Below are 21,107 nucleotides of genomic sequence, written 5' to 3' on the forward strand. Positions count from 1 at the left end.
AAACCCTGAAAACCCCTATGATGGCAGTTCATTCATTATCACCTCTTAGAAGGCTAATCATGGTCTTAAGAGCAGTGATAACCTTTTTGTAAGAATCAGTCCCTGGTCTTATTCAGTATAGGCTTGAAACAGGAGAGAAACATATTTGAAATGAAAGTTCTGGTTACTGTTAATGCTATGTAATTATAAGAGAAAAGTGGAACTCATGGGACCTATGCAATGTCATATTGTAAAAATACATGTAAAACATGCACACATGCATCCTTCCATCATTCGCTCTCTAAACTCCATGCTTCTGTCCACACACCTCACCTCACCTTAAACAACACCACAACAGGTTGAAATGAGAAAATAAATGCACTCTATCACTGCTGGAGGCCAAATGTTAATAACCAAACCCTGCACCTCCCTTCCAAAACCTCATTTCCGTTGGCATGACTGAAGCAGGGCCAGGTTTCACACAGTCACAGTGTGTCTCTGCTGTTATTACCAGCCTTCTATTAGAATGTACTGAGACCCTGGCACAGGGTACAAAGGACTGGCACCAACACACTGTTTAATGAGTGGAGCGCTGGCCACAGCCAAACCATAATCTCCTCTTGCCATAACCGAATCAAAAACAGCACAAATGTTCTTATCAGAAGGGAACAGCAGACGACTCCCTGAAACACCCACCGGTCGGCCACACACAAACACACACACAAATACACACACACAGACAAACGCACACACACACACAAACACCCACAGGACTGCCCATTAATTAATTATCCACGTCCAGAAGCTGCAGCTCACTCATTTCGGCAGCATGGCAGCCTTACTTCATTTATTGGACTATTAGTTTGCTTGTTTGTCTCATTTGTTTTTTATTTGATTTCCTGATACAGGGCTTTGAAGGGGCTTTAGCAGCAGAAACAGCCTGTGTGTGGGCAGGTGGGTGGCGGCTGAGGCAGCGGTGGTCTGGTGGTTTTCTGAGGCCGACTGAGACTAGACAGAGTGCTGTGGACTGTGAAGTCTGATGGACGTCTCACTAGTAAGTGTACATTTGGGGAAAATTAAACACATGGAACTATATACACACACATAAACACACCAACACTCTCATACATTAATGGTAGGGACATACAAAGACTTCAGTCAAACACACTGACACAAGAGTGTGAAAACACACAGGAACGCAGGAACTCTCCCTCTCTTGCTTCCTAACTTTTAATTTACTTTCCATTTACAGCGAAACCTCACTCTCAGTAACAGAAACACTGCAGTGGTTGAAATTAGTTAATCAGGATTCTCTCTGTGTTTTTTTTCTTCTACTTGCCAATTCTGTTTTGGAGTTTGGTCCCTGGAGCAACTATTAGTCTCATGTTAAAAGCTACATCTGTTACTTGGCATTCAGAAAATATAGCTTATTTTGAGTTGGGGGAAGCACACCCATCTTTCAGATGGGTTAATTGGCTTATCCTCCTGGAATGAATACGATATGAGGAAACGGTTAGTTCTCTAATTGACCGAGTATAGCGAGGATACCCCCCCCCCATCACAGACACACATGCACAAACACATATGCATGTGCACAAACACACACACACAGACACACACACACCCCTTGACATATCTATTTGTGACAAAGTGTTGCTGAGCTCTTTTACACTTTACACAGCAGACTATGTTAATAAATGGCCAGCGGTGGTTGTGGAGGCGGGAGTGGCAGAAAGGAGGAGGGAGAGGAGACAGGGCTGGCTGGAAGAGTGCCACATGTTGGAGCTACATTTTATTAGCAGAATTATGTGGTTTACTGTCATGCAATCTGGTCAAAGTCATATGTTAATATCTTATGAAAAATGATCTCCCCTCCTGGTGTGTGTTATAACATAATAAACTTGTTCACGGTTTGCAGATATGATCGTGGATAAGGCCCTGTATAAATCCAGCCAGGTCACCCGTGATACAAGTCAGTATTCCAAAGTCCATCCATGTCTGAGGACGTCGGGAGATGATGTGGAAACTGGACATTAAAGGCAACAGTGAGTGCTGTTACCGTCAAGTAGGTTTCAGTTTTGCTAGGGCATTGTGTACAGGCATGGCAGATGGGTGTAAGCTTCTGCCTCCTGGTGCCAAAGGTTGCAAGTTTGAATCCAGTGACAGAAAGTTGTTTTTGATATTTTTGTTTTAAACCTATCCCAAACCTTAACCCTTCCCTTAACTATTCAGAGTTAATGTCTAAACTTAGCCTTAAACACTTAGAAATGTGATTTTTGGAACAACTTCGAAATTTGACTTTTGAGAAACATGAATGTCTAATTCTGCTGTGAGACTGTAAGAGCTTGTTGTATAAATCATATGCATTTAACACTGAGAATGTCAATGTGGGACTTGCAGCTTCATAGTGTGAACCCAAACCAGAGAGCACCCTATAGGTAATAGATGCTGTACCTCTAAGCTACAAGCACAAAATGTGCAAGTTTCTGTTTTTTATAAATATAAAAGGTGCTTATGAGATATTTTTGCATATTTAAAAAAATATCTTTAGACTCTAGAGAAATCATGCAGTGACATCCAAGAAAAGACATGACACACACCACGTGAAGCCTAACACATAAACCAATGCTTCACACGGAAGCTTGAAACACATAACACAATGCTTCACACAGCATTCATTGACAAGAGTTATTGTAAAGACTGAGCCTTCTGTGACAGATCTGTTGTTGATGAGAACTGGAAGGAAGAAACACAAAGTCCTGTGATACTGATCTGCCTGTTAATAACATATGCCCTATTCTCACCTGTAGTATCAACCCATAGAGATAGGCAATTGAATCTTTCCACAACGTAAAAAAAAAGTATGTTATGCACTGAAAGTAGCATGCACAATACAGACTTTATACAGATTTTTCCAGATTTCTGCACATTTTAGCACTGTCACATTAATGCCCCGTATCTTTTCCCAGTCCGATTAGAATACTGAATTCTGTAGAGGGGCGCTGTAGGTTTTTATTAAAGTCCTCACCTCTTGGCCTGCTCCTCTCCTCAATAATTTGTACCTTTGACGATTTATCACTCAACACTGAGGTGAAAGAGTGTGAGTCTCTTTCATCCATGGCACCCTAAACCCACACGTCCCCATTACATCACTGTAACTCTCTCTTTCTCAATCTCCCTCTCCCCCTCTGTCTTCCTCTCCCTCCCTTCATCTCTCACCCTCTCCCTCTCTGTCTCCCTCTCTTTCTCTCTCTCCATCTCTCACCCTCTCCCTCTCTGTCTCCCTCTCTTTCTCTCTCTCTCTCCATCTCTCTCCCTCTCCCCCATTGGCTGAGGCAATGGCATCAGCTCGTTGACATAACGCCCCTGAGGCTAAGCCTATCCGAGTTCAATTGCAAAATAATCTAGATACAGTACTTTTCAGACACAGAAAGAAAATGAGTGATATATGATTATTATATAATATATTTTCCTTTCATTTCTTTTTCGGTCTCACTTGACGGACTGTTGAGATGACGAGAGATGAGGAGGGATGGGGAGAGAGAGAGAGAGATGGGGAGATGAGGAGAGAGTTAGAGAGAGCGCGAGAGAAAGAATCCAGAAAAGAACCGTTAAATTCTACAACCACCTAAAAGGAAGAAAATCCCAAACCTTCCATAACAAAGCCATCACCTACAGAGAGATAAACATGGAGAAGAGTCCCCTAAGCAAGCTGCTCCTGGGGCTTTGTTTACAAACACAAACAGACCCCACAGAGCCCCAACACAATTTAGACCCAACCAAATCATGAGAAAACAAAAAGATAATTACTTGACACATTGGAAAGAATCACAAATAAAGACTGAGCAAACTAGAATGTTATTTGGCCCTAAACAGAGAGTACGCAGTGGCAGAATACCTGACCGCTGTGACTGACCCAAACTTAAGGAAAGCTTTGACTATGTACAGACTCAGTGAGCATAGCCCACAAAATGAGGTGGAAACCGAGCTGCACTTCCTAACCTCCTGCCAAATGTATGACCATATTAGAGACACATATTTCCATCAGATTACACAGACCCACAAATATGTTTATTTATTTTCCCTCTTGTACTTGATCTATTTGAACAACGTTACAACACTGTATATAGACATAATATGACATTTGAAATGTCTTTATTCTTTTGGTACTTTTGTGAGTGTAATGTTTACTGTAAAAATGTGTATTGTTTATTGCACTTTTGTCTACTATCTATTTCACCTGCTTTGTCAATGTAAACATATGTTTCCCATGCCAATAAAGCCCTTAAATTGAATTGAATTGAGAGAGAGAGAATTAAGCTCCAAAGTAAGCTTTGGCAATATGTACATTGCTACGTCATGCCAATAAAGCAAATTGAATTGAATTGAGAGAGAGAGATGAGGAGAAAGAGAGGCAGAGAGAGAGAGAAAGAGAGATGAGGAGAGAGAGGGAGATAGAGAGGAGAGAGAGAGAGGAGAGAGAGCGAGAGAGAGAGATGAAAGAGAGTGCGGGATGAGGAGAGAGAGAGGCGAGAAAAAGGAGAAAGAGAGGAGAGAGCGATAGAGAAAGAGAGAGAGAGGGTGGTTTTGAGAGTTCATTCTGTGCTCTGATGGTTTGTATCACACATGACACCCCTGACCCCATCCTAGGTTATCTGTACCAGTCCACTGACCCCACTCTGGTGAGGGCTCTTGTCATGGCTCCTAAGTCCCAATTACAGATCTAATTGTGTGTGTGTGTGTGTGTGTGTGTGTGTGTGTGTGTGTGTGTGTGTGTGTGTGTGTGTGTGTGTGTGTGTGTGTGTGTGTGTGTGTGTGTGTGTGTGTGTGTGTGTGTGTGTGTGTGTGTACGTGCATGTGTGCGTGTTTGTGTGTGTATGTACGTGTGTGTATGCAGGCCTGCGTGCGGGCGTGTGTGTTGACTGTCTGTCTGTGTGAGTGCTCCTATCTGGTTAGGTTAGTATTTCTACTGGACTCCTGTATGAGTGGAAAGCCCACAAAGCATCAGGCCTCAGGTTTCTGCTCTGTACCATAACTGTTTTATGTTAAAAGTCTCTGTACTGTACATTATTTCAAGGCAACCAAGTTAGCACATATCCATACACAGAGAGGAGAGAGATCAATGCATTTTCATTCTAAGATGACGCATTGGGGAAAAGTCATCAAAAAAATAAATAAATACATTCTAAATATTTACTCAAAACAACACAGTTAGCTGTCAGAGGGACTACAGAGAAAGAACCCATCCACCTGCTGTCCACCAACATCCCCTGTCTCCTAGCAACCACATCTCCATTGCTCATTCTTAACCAGTGATCTCAAACAGGTATTTGTTTTACAGTTTAGTCAAGAGAGTCAGTCCAAATAAGACACTGCTCCAGTCAATTAGCTGAGAGGTTTCTATGGGTCTTCCTGCCACTGTTAGAGTATCCGGAGGGAAAAGTTATCACCCATGATAGCGACAGTGGAGCCCATAGCTAACATTACTCACAATGGAGCTATTCGTGACAGAGTTCTGCTTCTACCAGCTGCCGGACTCAAGCTATGAGTCGTTTGACTTCATCTTGAGTCATTTAGTGTTTCTGATCTGTAGTGTTTTTTTGTGGACTCGGGAGAGCCGAAGGTCGAGAGCCATACGTCCTCTGAAACACGACCTGACCTGTAGTGTTAACCCATCAGGATCCACCTTGGTGTCCATTGAACTCTCACTGGTACATCCATTAAATATTCTAATTATACTGCTACATTATGTTTTAAATAACGGTAATGGATAATAATGGCTTACAGATTTGGAAGTTTGTACCTTTTTTGTAAGAAGCGAAAATACCCTTTGGTTTTGGGTAAGCTGCCTGCTAAAAGGAATCCCCTACTTTCTTAGAACTTATCGCCCTGTAAATCCAGCTCTGGTTGAGAGAACCCTTTAGAGAACACTTTGCACCCTGCCTCCCTGACTCTAGCAACTCCCAAGTGATTCTATAGATTGAAATTAGTTCAGTAGAGTTTGCCCTCTCCCATTCTCTCTCTGGAGTGCAGAACTGAGACAGGTGCAAAAACAGGTCATGTGACTCGAGACGTTGCTAAATGCAGGACTCCCTGTGCTCCGTTGTCAGTGAATGCATGATTCACAAATCTGCAAACTGTTGGACAAATTAATTGTATTATTGAAAGTGTACGGCAGTATTAGCTATTCTTGTCAAAAGGTTTATCGGTTTTAAGTCAGGAAATGTGTACTTTTATACGATTATTTTTTATCATTATTTTATGTAGCTGACTGCCACAACAGAGGCGATGGGTAACAACTGCGCATGAGCGCCCTCGTAGGGAAAACCCTGAAACGTCACGATATGCCCTTATATGGAGCTTGATGTCACAGATTCAAGTTTTGTGGCAAATTCACATTGAAATGTGTTATACATCTGTCATTCTCATTGAAAGCATATCTGTTCAATGTGCACTATTTCTATGCTTCCCATTCTTAAGTTAGTTTTTGCGTCTTTTACTTTCGGTTTTGTAAACCAGCTGAAATTACAATATTGAAAAGATCTTTCAAACCCGTCTCTCTTGTAACTTCTCCCTGGCTAACACCCAAGACTAGCTAGCAAGATATTTCAATCCTATTCTGTCATATAGTCACTAGATGGGGTAAGAAAATGACATATGTTTGGAACCTTGAACAACTAAACACAAATCTACAATTGAAAAACACTTCCAGGTAAAAATAGGTATGCAGCTTGGTTTGAAGAAATCAACTGTGGGAGCAATTATTAGGAAATGGAAGACATACAAGACCACTGATAATCTCCCTCGATCTGGGGCTCCACGCAAGATCTCACCCCGTGGGGTCAAAATTATCACAAGAACGGTGAGCAAAAATCCCAGAAGCTGGGACCAAAGTAACAAAGCCCACCATCAGTAACACACTACGCCGCCAGGGACTCAAATCCTGCAGTGCCAGACGTGTCCCCCTGCTTAAGCCAGTACATGTCCAGGCCCGTCTGAAGTTTGCTAGAGAGCATTTGGATGATCCAGAAGAAGATTGGGAGAATGTCATATGGTCAGATGAAACCAAAATAGGACCTCGTCGTGTTTGCAGGACAAAGAATGCTGAGTTGCATCCAAAGAACACCATACCTACTGTGAAGCATGGGGGTGGAAACATCATGCTTTGGGGCTGTTTTTCTGCAAAGGGACCAGGACGACTGATCCGTGTAAAGGAAAGAATGAATGGGGCCATGTATCGTGAGATTTTAGTTAAATAAAGGTTCAATCATTTTTTAAATAAATCTTCTGAATCTATTTTACTGAATCTTTTACTGGAAAACTGTGAAATTTGGTGCCTTCTTCCCTTGATTTCCTGTATAAAGTGCAGCCACGGACCGAACACCAGTCTGCTCTTGCTACTGTACCATCTCTTTTCCCACTTTGAGACGGGGAGAGGGCAAACTCTGCTGAACTAGTTTCAATGGATGGAATCATTTGGGAGTTTCTGGATTTTGGGTAAACTTATCCTTAAGGTTTAATTCTTTACAGGCTAGAGCAGATTAACTGTAGCTACGCCTGTGTGTGCTGCTTTACCAAACCATCTGTCCCTTTGGGATTCTACTAGAAAGGGACCAACATGTTTACACACCCTTAAAAAATGGGGACCTATTTTGCTCTGCTACTTCGTGTATACTTTACACTACTTGTGTTTTGTTAATTTTGAAGAGGCCTATTCACTAGTTCCATCGTCCCCCAAAACAAGTCACATCTGAGCTCTCTACTCTAACTACCCCTAAATCCAACCAAACAGCTAGTGAGAAGCCGAGCTGGCAGAGAAGATTCACTTTGCAGAAAAAATATAAATTTGGAACAAAGATGAATAAAGAAGCAACCACGGAGCTCTCATCTCTTACTTAACAGTGCCTGGAGAGTGCAGCGCAGTGTCTTTATTATTAGGAGAATATCTCAGCCAGCCAGTGTCCTTGGGGGGAGGAGAGCCGTCGGGTGTTTGAGCTACGGGGGGTACAGGGAGGAGTACAAGGAGGGGTATGGGGGGTACGGGGGGTACAGAGGAAAAGGAGATTAGTCACAGTAGGGGTTCAGGCAGGGGGTTTAAGGGAAGGGGAGCACAGTGGGGGGTAAAGAGATTTCATGGAATTATGAGACATTATAAGAACAAGAGCTTTTTGATTCCTCCCCCCCTCGCATCCTCCCATCTTCCCTTCTTACAAGTGGGACTTGAACCACTACAGGAGGCTGGCTCACCATAAAAGAGAACATTAAATGGCTTGATTCCCTGCCGAACAAGAAACGCGTGTCCCCGTCCTTGTAGCACTGTATGTAGGTGAGCCTATTGTGCGCCCACGCAACATGAGATGGGAGGAGAGGGAGAGAGAGTAGGGAGAAGAAAGGGGTAAGTAGAAAAGAAGGAGAAGTTTGAAGCAGGGGATGACTCACAGATTTTCTTTTAAATACCAAGCTCGTTTAATAACACAATAGTTCTCCCTCTGGTCCATAGGCCTAACATACTTATTTGCACATCTCTATGACTACGGTTGTGTCCCAAAGGGCATCCCATTCCCTTTATAGTGCACTACTTTTGACCAGGGTCCATAAGAGAACAGGTCAAAAGTAGTGCACTATAGCAAGAATAGGTTGCTATTGGGAACACAGCCCAAGTGTCTGTTGTCTGTTGTTCCCTGCTGTTCTCTTAGCTCCTGCAGACATACAGAGCCAGGCAGGCAGGCAGATCCAGGCAGCACTGGCAGGAAGAGAAGGGAAGTGTATGCAGCTGGAGTCGGCCTATGGAGGTGTCTGGGGGTGTTGCCCAAGGGAGGCCCAGGGATAATTACAGACCATTCAGCAAACACAACCAGTCAGCAAACACAACACTGGGAGACACCGCCAGAACCAGCCAGTCAGCACAAAGAGACATAGCCAATAGGCAAACAGACTCAGGAAGAAGGAGCCAATAGGCAAACAGAGTAGCTGAGTAACAGAACAACAGCCACTCAAAAAGAGAGAGCAGTGCACCTGAGTTTCAGAGAGCGCGAGCCAATCAGCAAACAGTAAGGCTGAATCATAAAGCAGAAAATGCAAATGAGGAGCTAGCAATCAAATAGACTAGGAAGCTAGCCTATGAAACAGTATACAATCCCACAGGGGTTAATAAGGTTTATAAATTGGCCGGGGCTGCGGATCTGTAGGTAACAGCCCCGTTCCGACCACGTCCCACACCCCTGGATCGATCCGTATCATGTTTTATGCACACATTTTTGTGGTCACCCTCCATTCACATTTCTTACTGTCAATCTCAAATTATATTTCTTCATCTTCTTTTACCAGTGAAACACTCATGCAGCGTTTGCATGCCAACCATTTGATCTCAATCAGTTTCATGGTAATATGCATTTAGATCATCATATTTATGTACCATTTGCCAGAGTAGCCTGTTCTCTACGAGTAGAGCAGAGACTGTGCGTAAGTAGAAAATCCAGCAGATGCGCAGAAGCTTCGGGACTTTTAGCCCTGCTCCGCAGCCACTCCATTGTAAATAAGAGGGGAAATTAAGTCTAATAGCTTAACAGTGATGACAATAAAAAAGGAAATAAAGAGGGCGTAAAATTGGTGTCTTCCTCCTCTTCTCTGTCTTTAACTCACTATCGACCTCGTCCTCACACTCATCATCATCATCATCAACCATCATCATCATCACAGTTAATGTGATTCCATTTTCTAGTCAGGCTTAGTCCTAATTACCACCATTAGTGAATGTCACCCCTATCTGTGGCTTAATACAGCATGTTCCCTGCAGTGAAAAGAGGTTGAGGTTTGTGTGTGTGTGTGTGTGTGTGTGTGTGTGTGTGTGTGTGTGTGTGTGTGTGTGTGTGTGTGTGTGTGTGTGTGTGTGTGTGTGTGTGTGTGTGTGTGTGTGTGTGTGTGTGTGTGTGTGTGTGTGTGTGTGCGTGCATGCGTGCGTGTGCTGCCTGTGTTTATACGCAACATAATGATAAAATGCCCTTCCCAGCAGCGTTCTTTGAGTCTCCTGTAAAGAGGAGAGAATATAAAACAGAAGCCTGGGAAGAAATCCATGTTGCTCGAACCTTAATCAAGTCCTCTACACCTGGAGCTATATCAAACCTACAGCAAGGAAGGAATATATACAGAACAGACACAGAGGGGGGAGAGGCAGAGAGAGGGAGAGAGACAGAGAGCGAGAGAGACACACAGAGACAGGGATAGAGAGTGACTCAATGGTAGGCTTCGATGGGACTCTTACGGTAGGTACACCTACAGCTCATCCCTTGGTAGTAGTACTGTAGATTACTTTATCACTGACCTCAACACAGAGTCTCTCAGAGTGAACACAGTCAGCTCACTGACACCCCTATCAGATCACAGCAAAATAACAGTCATAACACTCAATCATGAGGCATTAAAGCCAAAGGAATTGCATAATATTAAGAAATGCTGTAGATGGAAGGAAAGTAGTGTAGAAACCTACCAAAAAACAATTAGACAACAACAAATTCGATCCCTTTTAGACAAATTCCTGGACAGAAAACCTAAACAGTAAAACATAAACCGTATACATTAGACCTCTAAGCGTCCATATCAAATCTACAAATTTCAAGCAGACAACCTAAGAAAATTAACAACAATGACAAATGGTTTGATGATGAATGCAAAAACCTAAGAAAGAAATTGAGAAACCTGTCCAACCAAAAACATAGAGACCCAGAAAACCTGAGCCTACGCCTTCACTATGGTTAATCACTAAAACAATATACTACAAAAAAGAAGGAACAGCACATCAGAAATCAGCTCAATGTAATTTAAGAATCCATAGAATTTAAGCACTTCTGGGAAAATTGGAACACACTAAACAAACAACAACACGAAGAGTTATCTATCCAAAACGGAGATGTATGGATAAACCACTTCTCCAATCTTTTTGGCTATATAACAAAGAACAAACAGCAAAAACATATACATGATCAAATACAAATCAAAGAATCAACTATTAAAAACTACCAGAACCCACAGGATTATCCAATTCCTTTGAATGAACTACAGGACAAAAAGACCTGTGATGTTGATGGAATCCTAAATGAAATTATAAAATATACAGACCACAAATTCCAATTGGCTATACTCTTTAACATCATCCTCAGCTCTGGCATGTTCCCCAATATTTGGAACCAAGGACTGATCACCCCAATCCACAAAAGTGGAGACAAATTTGACCCCAATAACTACTGTAGGATGTGTCATCAGAATCATTGGGAAAATCCTCTGCATTATCATTAACAGCAGACTTGTACATTTCAAATCAAAGTTTATTAGTCACATGCGCCGAATGTGTAGACCTTACAGTGAAATGCTTACTTACAAGCCCCTAACCAACAATGCAGTTAAAAAAAATATGGATAAGAATTAGAAATTAAAGTAACAAGTAATTAAAGAGCAGCAGTAAAATAACAATAGCGAGACTATTTACAGGGTGTAACGGCAGCCTTCCTCCTCTTCGTCTGAAGAGGAGGTGTAGCAGGGATCGGACCAAGACGCAGCGTATTCCGTGTTCAACATATTTAATGACAGACGAAAAACGTGAACACTTACAAAACTACAAAATAACAAACGTGGCTTACCGATACAGTCCTTTCTGGTGCAGACAAAACACAGAGACAGGAAACAAACACCCACAAAATCCCAACACAAAACAAGCCACCTATATATGATTCTCAATCAGGGACAACGATTGACAGCTGCCTCTGATTGAGAACCATATTAGGCCGAACACAGAAACAGACAAACTAGACACACAACATAGAATGCCCACCCAGCTCACGTCCTGACCAACACTAAAACAAGCAAAACACATAAGCACTATGGTCAGGACGTGACAGTACCCCCCTCCTGAGGTGCGGACTCCGAACGCACCCCTAAAACTCAAGGGGAGGGTCTGGGTGGGCATCTGTCCGCGGTGGCGGCTCCGGCGCAGGACGAGGCCACCACTCCACCATTGTCTTTGTCCCCCTCCTTAGCGTCCTTTGAGTGGCAACCCTCGCCCCCGACCTTGGCCTAGGAATCCTCACCAAGGTCCCCACTAAATTGAGGAGACAGTTCAGGACAGAGAGGTAGCTCAGGACAGAGAGGTAGCTCAGGACAGAGAGGTAACTCAGGATAGAGAGGTAGCTCAGGACAGAGAGGTAGCTCAGGACAGAGAGGTAACTCAGGATAGAGAGGTAGCTCAGGACAGAGAGGTAGCTCAGGACAGAGGAGCAGCTCCGGACTGAAGGGCAGCTCCGGACAGAGAGGCAGCTCTGGACTGAAGGGCAGCTCCGGACTGAAGGGCAGCTCCGGACTGAGGGGCAGCTCATGACTGGAGGGCAGCTCATGACTGGAGGGCAGCTCATGACTGGAGGGCAGCTCATGACTGGAGGGCAGCTCTGGCAGCTCCTGACTGACTGGCGGCTCTGGCAGCTCCTGACTGGCTGGCGGTTCTGGCAGCTCCTGACTGGCTGGCGGCTCTGGCAGCTCCTGACTGGCTGGCGGCTCTGGCAGCTCCTGACTGGCTGGCGGCTCTGGCAGCTCCTGACTGACGGACGGCTCTAGCGGCTCCTGACTGACGGACGGCTCTAGCGGCTCCTGACTGACGGACGGCTCTAGCGGCTCCTGACTGACGGACGGCTCTAGCGGCTCCTGACTGACGGACGGCTCTAACGGCTCGGGACAGACGGGCGGCTCTGACGGCTCGGGACAGACGGGCGGCTCAGACGACGCTGGGCAGGCGGGCGGCTCAGACGGCGCTGGGCAGGCGGGCAGCTCAGACGGCGCTGGGCAGGCGGGCAGCTCAGACGGCGCTGGGCAGGCGGGCAGCTCAGGCGGCGCTGGGCAGACGGCCGACTCTGACCTGCTGAGGCGCACAGTAGGCCTGGTGCGTGGTGTCGGAACTGGTGGTACCGGACTGGAGACACGCACCTCAAGGCTAGTGCGGGGAGAAGGAACAGTGTGTACAGGGCTCTGGAGACGCACAGGAGGCTTGGTGCGTGGTGCCGGAACTGGAGGTACTGGGCTGGAGACACGCACCACAGGGAGAGTGCGTGGAGGAGGAACAGGGCTCTGGAGACGCACTGGAAGCCTGGTGCGTGGTGCCGGAACTGGTGGTACTGGGCTGGGGCGGGAAGGTGGCGCCGGATATACCGGACCGTGCAGGCGTACTGGCTCCCTTGAGCACCGAGCCTGCCCAACCTTACCTGGTTGAATGCTCCCCGTAGCCCGACCAGTGCGGGGAGGTGGAATAATCCGCACTGGGCTGTGTTGACGAACCGGGGACACCATGCGTAAGGCTGGTGCCATGTATGCCGGCCCGAGGAGACGCACTGGAGACCAGACGCGTTGAGCCGGCTTCATGGCACCTGGCTCAATGCTCACTCTAGCCCGGCCGATACGTGTAGCTGGAATGTACCGCACCGGGCTAAGCACACGTACAGGAGACACCGTGCGCTCTTCCGCATAACACGGTGTCTGCCCGTACTCCCGCTCTCCACGGTAAGCATGGGAAGTGGGCGCAAGTTTCCTACCGGACTTCGCCACACTACCCTTTAGCCTCCCCCCAAGAAATTTTTGGGATTTCTTCTCGGGCTTCCAGCCACGCTTCCGTGCTGCCTCCTCATACCACCGCTCCTGGGCTTTAGCTGCCTCCATCTCTTCACGAGAGCGGCGATATTCTCCAATGTGTGCCCAGTGTCCTTTTCCCTCCAGAATTTCCTCTCATGTCCAGGAGTCCTGTGTAGTGGGCCGCTGCTGCTGCTGCTGCCCGTAGCTACGCTGCTTGGTCCGAGTTTGGTGGGTGGTTCTGTAACGGCAGCCTTCCTCCTCTTCGTCTGAAGAGGAGGTGTAGCAGGGATCGGACCAAGACGCAGCGTATTCCGTGTTCAACATATTTAATGACAGACGAAAAACGTGAACACTTACAAAACTACAAAATAACAAATGTGGCTTACCGATACAGTCCTTTCTGGTGCAGACAAAACACAGAGACAGGAAACAAACACCCACAAAATCCCAACACAAAACAAGCCACCTATATATGATTCTCAATCAGGGACAACGATTGACAGCTGCCTCTGATTGAGAACCATATTAGGCCGAACACAGAAACAGACAAACTAGACACACAACATAGAATGCCCACCCAGCTCACGTCCTGACCAACACTAAAACAAGCAAAACACATAAGCACTATGGTCAGGACGTGACACAGGGGGGTACCGGTACAGAGTCGATGTGCGGGGGCACCGGTTAGTTAAGGTAATATGTACACGTAGGTAGTGTTATTAAAGTGACTAGCATAGATGATAACAACAGAGAGTAGCAGTGGTGTAAAACAAAGGGGGGGGGGGGGGGGGGGGGCAATGCAAATAGTCTGGATAGCAATTTGATTATATGTTCAGGAGTCTTATGGCTTGGGGGAAGAAGCTGTTTAGAAGCCTCTTGGACCTAGACTTGGCGCTCTGGTACTGCTTGCCGTGCGATAGCAGAGAGAACAGTCTATGACTAGGTTGGCTGGAGTCTTTGACAATTTTTAGGGCCTTCCTCTGACACGGCCTGGTATAGAGGTCCTGGATGGCAGGAAGCTTGGCCCCACTGATGTACTGGGCCATTCGCACTACCCTCTGTAGTGCCTTGCAGTCAGAGGCCTAGCAGTTGCCGTACCCGGCAGTGATGCAACCAGTCAGGATGCTCTCGATGGTGCAGCTGTAGAACCTATTTTTCTTTTTTAAGGGGTGGATCAGCTTTAAAATTGCGGATAGATTGTTGCTTCCATCAACGTAATTGTCTGCATCATTTCCAATCCCCCATATATTTTCGGGGTAAATATATATATATCCATATATATACATAGATACATACACATACATACCCATATACAGTGGGGAGAACAAGTATTTGATACACTGCCGATTTTGCAGGTTTTCCTACTTACAAAGCATGTAGAGGTCTGTAATTTTTATCATAGGTAGACTTCAACTGTGAGAGACGGAATCTAAAACAAAAATCCAGAAAATCACACATGATTTTTAAGTAGGAAAACCTGCAAAATCGGCAGTGTATCAAATACTTGTTCTCCCCACTGTATATACATAAACATTCATACATATACACATATATACATACATATAGACACTTTTTTTTGAATATACCTTTATTATTGCCCGCAAACCCTACCACCCCTCCTCCAATTGGAGTAAACTAATAAACAATAACACTTAGGCTTCTACCTTCAGTTCATACATATTATACACATTTTACAGACACAATCTATTTTACAATAGTTATTATTTGTTTGTTTTTAGTCCTTCCTCTATTTCTGATGTCCATCCAGTTCTATTTGTAATTGTGCTATTTCACAACATTTCTGAACCTATATACATTTTACATTGGCTATCTTGTTGTTATTAGTCCCACCCTTCAGCTCCATCCAATCCCTCCCATCTAACACCATCCATTTTGGATTTCTATTTGCCATATATTTTTCAACTGTTCTGCGATGCCTCTCAAAGGTACTGAACCTTTATATTCTCATAGCTTCTACAGATTGTAAACTAAAGATAAACATTTTTTCTAAAATAATTATTAAACTATTGATTGATTGACTATGACTTTTCAAATCACCCGGTATTGCGACCTGCAGCATTAGTTCTAGGTAAATGTTGCAATTCTTCAGCCATTCCTGGAACTGTGACCAGAAACGAGCTACATATGGACAGTACCAAAATAAATGATCTAATGCCTCCTCGCAGCAAAATCTGCAGAGCTGGGAAGATTGTATCCCCCATATATATAACATTCTATTGGTTGCAAACATTTTGTATAATAATTTAAATGGAAAAATTTGAGGTTTTGAATCCAGCATTGTTTTGCGTATCAATTCATAAACCATGTGCCTTGGAATCGGTACATCAAAAATCTCTTCCCAACTATTTTGCAATTTATATGGCACAGCTGTCAATTTGTTGGTCCTTAAATAAAATTGGTATATGTTTTTATTTATCACAATTTCTTTAACCATTTATGGTCATTAATGCAGGGCCGACAGACAAGTTTGTTACTTTTTCCCCCTTCTGCTTGCCTCTTCCATTTTTGTGGTAATGCTGCAATTAGTTGATTGTAATTTTGGTTACAGCAGACATGTTCATATGTCTGTGTTAGCTGCATGTGTGACACAACTCCACCAGTCCTATTTATGATATCATTTACAAAAATTATACCTTTTTAAAAAATATTATCGAAAAGTATGTTTTAAAAAAAATCAATTAGCATATTTGACTTTAACTATAATGTTGTATTATTTGTTCTGTCTTTTCAGGTGGATTAAACTGAAATTGCAACCAACTTTCTAAGGCTTGTTTAAACAATAACAATATTTTGGAGATCGTTTCATTTTCAAATAACCAAAAGTGGGCGGTTGTAATCTGAATAAAGGGAAAAAGGCCATTCTTGAACATGGGGTGAGGCATTCTTACTAATTTACTAGAGAACCATTTTGGATTTAAGTATAACTTTTGTATGAATGATGCCTTTAGTGAGAGGTTTAATGCTTTCATTTTTAATAATTTCTGCCCTCGAGTTCATATTCGTTATATAAATAGGCCCTTTTAATTTTGTCTGGCTTGTCATTCCAAATAAAATTGAATATTTTTTTCCATATAATTTAAAAAGCAGGTCACTACTGTAGGTGTAGGCAAAACCATAAGCAAATAGTGATATGAAAAAGGAGTTAACAGGGTGATTTTTCCACAAATAGACAGGTATTTTCCTTTCCTTGGTAGCAAGATCTTATCTATTTTTGCTAACTTTCTATAAAGATGTATTGGAGTGAGATCATATTTTTCTTTCAAGATTTGTATACCGAGTATGTCCACTTCCCCGTTAGACCATTTTATTGGTAAACTACACAGTAATGTAAAAGTAAACATTTTTAGTAATCCAATACGCAATATGGTACATTTATCATAATTTATTTTTAATCCAGAGAGGAAGGAAAGTATCTAGATCCTCTATGAGGCTGTGGATGGATTCTAATTGTGGTGTTAAAGGAAAACATGAATCATCAGCTTACAATGACACCTTTGCTTTTAAACCACGGATTTCTAATCCCTTAATATTTTTGTTGGATCTAATTTTAACAGCTAACATTTCGATGGCAATAATAAATAGATATGCCAATAGTGGACAACCTTGTTTTACTCCTCTTGACAGTTTAAAACTTTCTGAGATGTAGCCATTATTTACTAATTTACACCTAGGTTTACTATATATAACTTTAACCCATTTTATAAGAGATTCTCCAAAATTGTAATATTCTATGCGTTTATATATAAACTCTCAAACTTTGTCAAAAGCCTTTTCAAAATCAGCTAAGAAAACCAAGCCTGGTGTCCCCGATATTTCAAGGGAAATTCCATTGTTTCCTGAACTTGTCTTATATTATCTCCAATATATCGTCCATGTAAAAACCTGTCTGATTAGGATTAATAATATCTGACAATACCTTTTTAACTCTATGCGCCAAGCATTTAGTTCAAATTTTTGCATCACAACACTGAAGGGTAAGAGGCCTCCAATTTTTTAAATGGACTGGATCTTTATATATACCACTTGGATCCTGTTTCAGTAATAATGAAATCAGAACTTCTTGTTGCGTGTCCGCTAATCTACCGTTTGTATAGGAGTGGTTAAAACATGCTAATAATGGTCCTCTGAGTATATCAAAAAAAGTTTGGTATACTTCCACTGGTACGCCATCCAGCTGAGCAGTTGCCATACCAGGCAGAGATGCAACCAGTAAGGATGCTCTCGATGGTGCAGCTGTGGAACCTTTTGAGAATCTGAGGACCCATGCTAAATCTTTTCAGTCTCCTGAGGGGGAATAGGTTTTGTCGTGCCTACTTCACAACTGTCTTGGTGTGCTTGGACCATGTTAGTTTGTTGGTGATGTGGACACAAAGGAACTTGAAGCTCTCAACCTGCTCCACTGCAGCCCCGTTGATGAGAATGGCGGCGTGCTCAGTCCTCTTTTCCTGTAGTCCACAATCATCTCCTTTGTCTTGATCACGTTGAGGGAGATGTTGGTGTCCTGGCACCACACTGCCAGGTCTCTGACCTCATCCCGATAGGCTGTCTCGTCGTTGTCGGTGATCAGGCCTACCACTGTTGTGTCATTGGCAAACGTAATGATGGTGTTCGAGTCGTGCCTGGCAGCGCAGTCATGAGTGAACAGGGGGGTGACTGATTACGCACCCCTGAGGGGCCCCTGTGTTGAGAATCAGTGTGGCGGATGTGTTGTTACCTACCCTTACCACCTGGGGGCGGCCACTCAGGAAGTCCAGGATCCAGTTGCAGAAGGAGGTGTTTAGTCCCAGGGTCCTTAGCTTATTGATGAGCTTTGAGGGCACTATGGTGTTGAACGCTGAGTTGTAGTCTCAATGAATAGCAGTCTCACATATGTGTTCCTTTTGTCCAGGTGGAAAAGGGCAGTGTGGAGTGCAATAGAGATTGCATCATCTGTGGATTTGTTGGGGCGGTATGCAAATTGAAGTGGGTCTAGGGTTTCTGGGATAATGCTGTTGATGTGAGCCATTCAAAGCACTTCATGGCTACAGACGTGAGTGCTACGGATCAGTAGTCATTTAGGCAAGTTACGTTAGTGTTTTTGTGCACAGGCACCATGGTGGTCTGCTTAAAACATGTTGGTATTACAGACAACGACAGGGAGAGGTTGAAAATGTCAGTGAAGACACTTGCCAGTTGGTCAGCGCATGCTCGCAGTACACGTACTGGTAATTCGTCTGGCCCTGCGGCCTTGTGAATTTTGACCAGTTTAAAGGTCTTACTCACATCGGCTGCGGAGAGCGTGATCAAACAGTCTTCCGGAACAGCTGGTGCTCTCATGCATGTTTCAGTGTTATTTGCCTCAAACCGAGCATATAAGTAGTTTAGCTCGTCTGGTAGGCTCGTGTCACTGGGAAGCTCTCGGCTGTGCTTCCATTTGTAGTCTGTAATGGTTTCCAAGCCCTGCCACGTCCGACGAGCGTCAGAGCCGGTGTTGTACGATTCGATCTTAGTCCTGTATTGATGCTTTGCCTGTTTGATGGTTTGTCGGAGGGCATAGCGGGATTTCTTATAAGCTTCCAGGTTAGAGTCCCGCTCCTCGATAGCGGCAGCTCTAGCCTTTAGCTCAGTGCAGGTGTTGCCTGTAATCTATGGCTTCTGGTTGGGGTATGTACGTACGGTCACTGTGGGGATGACATCATCGATGCACTTATTGATGAAGCCAATGGCTGATGTGGTGTGCTCCTCAATGTCATCGGAGGAGTCCTGGAACATATTCCAGTCTGTACTAGCAAAACAGTCCTGTAGCTTAGCATCTGCTTCATCTGTCCACTTTTTTATTGATCTTGTCACTGGTGCTTTCTGCTTCCTGCTTCCTCAGTGAAAAACAGTTACTGGGCAAATGTCGAATTGGCTTTTTACCAAATTACCGTACGACATACCACGTATTCACCCTGCACACCCTAATTGACAAACAAACAAACCAAAACAAAGGTCAAGTCTTCTCATGCTTTGTTGATAAAAATAAAAGGTTTTAACTCAATTTGGCATGAGGGTCTGCTTTACAAATTGATGGAAAGTGGTTTTGGGGGAAAAACATTCAACATCAAAAATCCATGTACTCAAACAACAAGTGTGCGGTTAAAACTGGCAAAGAATTACACACTTCTTTCCACAGGGCCGTGGGGTGAGACAGGGATGCAGCTTGAGCCCTACCCTCTTCAACATATATGTCAACAAATTGGCGAGGGCACTAGAATAGTCTGCAGCACCCGGCCTCACCCTACTAGAATATAAAGTCAAATGTCTACTGTTTGCTGATGTTTGATGATCTGGTGCTTCTGTCCCCAACCAAGGAGGGCCTACAACGCCACCTAGATCTTCTGCACAGACTCTGTCAGACTTGGGCCCTGACAGTAAATCTCAGTAAGAAAAAAAATAATGGTGTTCCAAAAAAGGTCCAATTGCCAGGACCAAAAATACAAATTCCACCTAGATACCGTTCCCCTAGAGCACACAAAAAAACTATACATACCTCAGCTTAAACATCAGCGCCACATGTAACTTCCACAATGCTGTGAACGATCTGAGAGACAACACAAGAAGGGCCTTCTACGCCATCAAAGGGAACATAAAATTTGACATACCAATTAAGATCTGGCTAAAAATACTTGAATCAGTTATAGAACCCATTGCCCTTTATGGTTGTGAGGTCTGGGGTCCGCTCACCAACCGAGAATTCACAAAATGGGAAAAACACAAGACATCCTGTCTATACAATGTAAAACACCAACTACTGCTGATACCCGCTAATTCTAAAAATCCAGAAATGAGCCGTTAAATTCTACAACGACCTAAAGGGAAGTGATTCCCAAACCTTCCATAGAAATCCATCACCTACAGAGAGATTAACCTGGAGAAGAGTCCCTAAGCAAGCTGCTCCAGGGACTCTGTTCATAAACACAAACAGACCCCACAGAGCCCCAGGACAGCAACACATTTAGACCCAACCAAATGAGATAACAAAAAGATATCTACTTGACACATTGAAAATAATTAATAAAAAAACTGACCAAACTAGAATGTTTTTTGGCCTTTAAAACTTCTTTGGGATCGGTGTCCTGTCCACGGGACGGTTGAGCTAACATAGGCTAATGCGATTAGCATGAAGTTGTAAGAAACAAGAAGATTTCCCAGGACATAGACATATCAGATATTGGCAGAAAGCTTAAATTATTGTTAATCAAACTGCACTGTCCAATTTACAGTAGCTATTACAGTGAAAGAATACCATGCTATTGTTTGAGGAGAGTTCACAATTTTGAACATGAAAAGTTATTCATAAACAAATTAGGCACATTTGGGCGGTCTTGATACAGTTTTTTACAGAAATACAATTGTTCATTGGATCAGTCTAAAACTTTGCACCTACAGTGCCTCCATCTAGTGGCCAAAATCAAAATTGCACCTGTGCTGGAATAATACAATATAGCCTTTCTCTTGCATTTTAAAGATGATGGTACAAA

This window comes from Salvelinus namaycush, chromosome 31 (genome assembly GCF_016432855.1).
Source record: "Salvelinus namaycush isolate Seneca chromosome 31, SaNama_1.0, whole genome shotgun sequence".
NCBI classification, from domain to species: domain Eukaryota; kingdom Metazoa; phylum Chordata; class Actinopteri; order Salmoniformes; family Salmonidae; genus Salvelinus; species Salvelinus namaycush.